This window comes from Oratosquilla oratoria, chromosome 5 (assembly GCF_046742065.1).
Source record: "Oratosquilla oratoria isolate Oo_2021 chromosome 5, ASM4674206v1, whole genome shotgun sequence".
Lineage (NCBI taxonomy): Eukaryota > Metazoa > Arthropoda > Malacostraca > Stomatopoda > Squillidae > Oratosquilla > Oratosquilla oratoria.
In genome coordinates this window covers 41,516,146-41,522,354 of record NC_134781.1, presented here as the reverse complement: position 1 = coordinate 41,522,354, position 6,209 = coordinate 41,516,146, and the positions used below count along the sequence as shown (strand labels likewise).

General features: G+C 39.1%; 1 pseudogene; it reads right to left on the bottom strand.

The window, feature by feature from the left end:
* Window positions 1-5,445: 5,445 nt before the first annotated feature.
* The window catches only part of LOC143025306 (uncharacterized), a 1,045-nt pseudogene continuing 281 nt past the window's right edge, over window positions 5,446-6,209 (bottom strand).

Here is a 6,209-nt window from a genome sequence, read left to right as displayed (position 1 = left end):
GAGAAGATCTACAGCTATAGGTTGTCTCGCGCTCGTCATATGGTGGAGAATGCATTCGGTATCCTGCAAATGAGATTGCGATTCTTCGGCACCACCATAAAACAGGAACCTAAAGTAGTGAAGCTGCTCACCATGTGTGGATGTGTCTTGCACAATCTCATACTCGACCACTATCCCTCTGCTCCCACCGACGTCGACCGCGAAGATGCTCAGCACAACATGCTACCTGAAGCTTGAATGAAGGAGCCGAATCTCATGGAACAATTCATGCGTCGAAAGGGATCAAACTACACAAGACAATCAAAGGCTGTCTGAGATTACCTGGCCTACTACTACGCTTCAGAAGCAGGAGCAGTACCTTGGCAAGAGAGACTTGTCTATCCCAGAGGACGACCAACACAAGTATAGATGCCTCAAATGTATATGAAATGAAAATGTATGTCTCACCACAAAACCTGTTCTTCTCATAAATAAAAATGTCTTAAGTCAAAATTTGATATAATTAGACATACGTAGTGAGAGACAGACAGACAGACACACAGATTTGAATCTAATTAACTCTATGTGCCTTTAATACAAATGTTTTGAAATAACCAGTCTGTCTTCCTTCCTTCCCTCAGCCACTTCCGGACCAACCAAATCCCTTCCCCTAGGGAGACTCATCTTCTCCTCCATAATCCTTCCTCCCCATCACTGAGGGACACTCGAATGGACAGAGCAGGTCAAATGCGGTCAGTTCAGGAGGATGAGATGTCGTAGGGGATTAGGAGGGTTAACTGGTCAATTTTACTGTAAGTCTATTGTTTGTATTGTCATTTCAAACTAAGATTTCTTCTTATATGTTTGTTAAGCTATTTATTAATCATTCTTTACTGTATAAGATTTAACTTTGTGCTTTTCATTGTACATTTCAACTTTGTGTTTTTCATTGTATATCTTAAGTTTTTGCATTTCACTGTATATTGCAATTTACCGCTTTTCATTGTATTATCAAGATATGTTTTGTTAATAATGTTCATGTGTTTTCATGTCTTTCTTTCTCATTACTTATATTTTCAATTTTCATGTCAATTTCAAGATATAGTTTCTTCATCATATATATATATATATATATATATATATATATATATATATATAAATGATGAAGAAACTATATATATATATATCCAGATGAGTGTATGTGGTGACTAAGCCTAAATTGGGATGAAAGCCGATTTCATGGAAGACCACATCTCGTATAGTCTTGAAAACTATCTGAAGTCGTTATTGCGTCTAGTGTTACACAATAACGACTTCAGGTAGTTTTCAGGCCTATACGAGATGTGGTCTTCCATGAAATCGGCTTTCATCCCAATTTAGGTTTAGTCACACCACATACAATTATCTGGATGAAGTCCTCATGTTTAAGTCCTTGGTCTGTCCTAGGCCCTGGTCTATCCTAGTCCCTGGCCTATTCCATCCCCTAATTTATCCTAGTCCCTGGTCTATCATAGTTCCTGTCCTACCCTAACCCCTGACTGATCCTAGCTTTTAGTCTGTTCCGGTCCCCGTCTTAACCTAGGACCCTGTATCCACTAGTTACTGACCTACTGTACATCATCCAGGCTGCCCCTGATCAATGTAATCATAACTTTACACTGAGTACCGACAGGCGATTTTACTATATCTAGGAATTTATTTTACTATTTATCTTACCTTTTATTTCTTTATTTCATATTAATCCATTAATTTGTTTTTGCCACGGAAATGCTCTTTAGACAATATTTGCACTAGAGGCGGTGACCATTGGTCAACGAAATCATAAATTATACATAAGGCATGACATCATGTCGACTCTTCATTCACACATTTGTGGACTTGTCTGCCATCTGTACATCTGTTTGCTTATGGAAGCAAAGGAGAATATATAGGAAGAGGAGGAGGAGGAAGAGGAATTAGAGTAAGAATAAGGCTCTCCATAGAAATGAAGACAATACCAGACGACGTTATATAACAATGAGCTTCTTCCTTCTACCCACGACCACTGTGCCTCATAATAGCGAGACTGCCCACGAGGATAAAGGCGCCTTAAACCACGGGCCATAACTAATGAGCCTCATCTCACGCAGTCCTTATTATTCTCATTTGAAAACAAGGACGTTAACTTCTAGTCAAAATGAAATATCAGAGCTAGGCTCCCGTTACATTGACACTGACCAAGATGTCTCTTCCTTTTCCCCTCCTATCTTCCCTATTTTTCTGACTATTTACTTATTTTTTGTAATTCCTGTTTTTCTTTCTTGTTATGGTCTAGCTATAATGTGTTCCTCATTTTAGATGGAATTTAGAAACAGATTCTAAGCTTTAAGATATGATAAGTAAAGCATCGAAGTTGTGAATTACAAATATGAATAATATTATGATATCAATAGAGAAAAAAGGCCAATATAAAAAAAAATCAAAATCACAAGTGGTATAATGAAAAAGGACTAGGTGGATTAAAGTAAAACTAGATTAATAAGAATCTAATAAGACAAGCTTATCAATAAAATACAGACATCAGAGAAGAAGAAGAAGAAGAAGAGAAACATGAAGCCTCAGAGAGACAACAGAAGATACCCTCAAAATATAGTAATGGAAACCTTATCAAATGTAGAGAGAGTAGTAAAAAGAGTAGAAGAATTCTACAAAGAACTTTGATTCTTAAATACTAAACCTCAGTCAGTAACTTTAACTGTAGACATTAGAAGTGTACCAAAAAAGAAGGAGAACATTACTAAGAGTTTTACTACTCAAGTAACACAATCAGTTCTGTAGATTTAGTTGTAGATGTCAATAGTATACCAGAATTTACAAGTGAAAAAGTAACAATCTTTCTAGAAAGTATGAAACAAAGAAAGTACCTAGGAAAGAGTGCGCTTCGAGGGAAGGACGCAGGGAAAGAATTTTATTATAGATGAGTTCAAATGTATGCCCAGTGGAAAGATATAGACATTCCTGAATCATTACTTCGCAAAAAGAACCCTATTAATCACCTAGGGATGAGTTTTTTATGAAATGCATACAAAGTGTTTTTTCAGAATTTTTTTTAGAAATAAACTAGGCAAAGTTTTAAATGGGAGTCATGGCACAATATACTGGCCAAATGGGTGGGATGTAACCAAAGGGGCTGCCAACCAGGAAGTTTGGGCACGTCGCAAGGACGGTTTCATTTGTGGCTTGTTGTGGACAGAACATTTAATATTTTCATTTCGTGTTCAGCCGTGACCGTGTAGCGCTGCACTGATGCCTTCAACACGATAACATTATGTATAGATTCTTATCTCCCACTTCCTCCTCCACCTCCTCCTCCCCTCCTCCTCCTCCTCCTCCTCCTCTTCCTCCCCCTCCCCAAACTGGGGTTTCGGTCGGTCGGGGCCTCATTCCTTCTCAGTTGAATAGAATCATGTGGCATTATAATGCCAGAACATAATCTGTAAAACTGTCACCGTATTGAGAGGGTGAACATGTTCTATCTCGAGAGTGTGTCCAATTCAAGGATTTCTTCAATAACGGTATCAGTCTTATGTCTCTTACCCTCCTCCTCTCTGCTTGTTTATTTATTTACTTATTTTTCTATACATTCATATACGCATATATTTTTACTAATTTATTTGTTTGTTTAACAATAGATAGAAATTAATATATTTATAAGTTTTTTATTTATCTATTTATTTATTCATCTATTTATTTAGTTATTTATCTATCTATTTATTTATTCATTTATACATTTATTTATCCATCTATTTATTTAGTTATTCATTTATTTATTCATTGGTTTATTCATTCACTTATTGATTTATCTATTCATTTATTTACATACCTATTCCCTCGTCTTCTTGTTTCTCAGCTGTAAGAGTCTGGCTAACATCCAACCCTTCCTCTGTTACTGACGATTTGTTCATTCAGGCAATCTTATTCAGCTGAGGGACATACCTTGGGCAGTGATGGAATTAGTGACTGTTGTTGTGTTCCCAGAATCCCCAGGAAGGGACATCAAGCAACCAGATTACTTTATCAGATGGCGAAAATGTTTCCCTTTCGCCTTCGTCGCACGGATGCTGCAGATTGGCGGCCATCAGCTTATGGCAGAAATTCATCGGTACTGACAAACAAGCAAGCAAACATGCCAACACGTAAACACTCAGACATTCACGTATCGACATAAACACACATCCACACATCCACGTGAAAAGGCATCCAACGTGAACATGTAAACACGTGACCACGTACACGGGCAAAGTGTAAACACGTAAACATATGAACAAGTAAACACATGAACACACGAACACGTGGCACAGGTAAAAACGTGATACACGCAAACATGGAGACATTGCAACAAGCAAACACGTAAACAAGTAAGAAATAAAATGTGTCCGAATTATATGATAAATGCACAAATACAACAAAAAAGTACACAAGTACATCAATATGAGTGCAGCATTAAACAGCTAGACAACCATGTGATAAAACCGATAAATTGAAAAAAGAAAAATACAAATGAACATATAAAATCAAATAAATAAGTAAATAGATAGACAACTATGCAGACAAAAACTTCACTGTATATACGTACACGTGTACACACACACACACACACACACACACACACACACACACACACACACACACACACACACACACACACACACACACACACACACACACACACACACACACACACACACACACACACACACACACACACACACACACACACACACACACACACACACACACACACACATAAAATACAGAAATACAAGAGGACACGGAAAGAAAATAAAAAAAGACAGCTATAGAAGAGATTTGAAAAAGAACAGCTTTCCACACAGAGTAATAGACAGTTGGAACAAGTTAGATGAGAAAGTGGTGTGTGCAAAAACAATACATGAATTTAAAAATTGTTTAGATAAAATGAGAAATGAAGACGGGATCCCACGAGCATAGCTCCCCTTCCCGTAATATACAACTAGGTAAATACAACTAGGTAAAATACATACACACACACACACACACACACACACACACACACACACACACACACACACACACACACAATATAAAACCTAGACTAGTAAGTATTTCAGCGGCTTTGACCCATCGTTTTTCGCTCATATTTCCGAAATGACCATTAACATCAGCATAATATATGCTTAATTCACACCCTACCCTAATTTTTGACGTTATAGTGCATTCACAAGTGTATTTATTTACGGCGTTTACTCTTGACATCAAATGTCTCGCAGCCGACACCCGTGAAGTAAATCGAACAAGTGAAGTTGTGACGTCATCACAAACTACCTCGTGTATCCCATCCTCCTCCCCTTCCCTCCTTCCTCCCCATTTCCGCCCTCCTCCTCCTCCTCCTCCTCTCTCTCTCTAAAAAAAAAAAAAAAAAAAAAAAAAAAGTGTAATGATAATTGAATACCATGCACCCGGAGAGGGAAATTAATAACAAGTTTATACATATGATGGATAGGGAAATTATGATAATAACTGGACATGCATTTTATTTCATTCCATACCACTATGGATAAACAGTTCATCCTCGTCATCGCTGTCCATGGTGATGATGACGGGTTCCACACTTTCATGTATGTTGTCCGATGACCAGTACTCTTCTTCGAACGATCTGGACCTTCTCACAGCACCCGCCCACACCTCCTTGGTTGCGATAAGCTTTGACTCCTGGAGCCGCGCTTGCAGGTCTGCCCGAGTGAACCGCTGCAACGTTGAACGCACGTGTTGCTTCATGCAGCCCCATACTTGTTCGATGGCGTTTAATTCTGGATGAGCTGGTGGCAAACGGATGACCTCATGACCCCATGATCGGATAATTTCGTCAACCGTGTAGCGTGGCTCGAGCCGGTTCTCCTTGCAGATCAGTAGCAACTCAGGGCGCGTAGCATGTGGTGGGAATGGTAGGCTGCGGCACTCCAACCATTTCAAGATCTCCGCTTTTCTTGTGGCAGTGGTGGGGCAACGAGTCTCCTCGGTCAGCTGACTGTGGTAGGGTGCGATGTCAAGTACCAGCACCGATGGCTCAACGAGCGCCTTCAAAAGCTGTGATGTCAGCCAGCGAATGAATAAATAGGGCGCTGTTCATTTCACCATGGTAGTCTCCTGTTTTGTTCTTGGCAGGGTAGCACAGAAATGATTCGTCAATGAATCCCTCATCTGTGCCACCT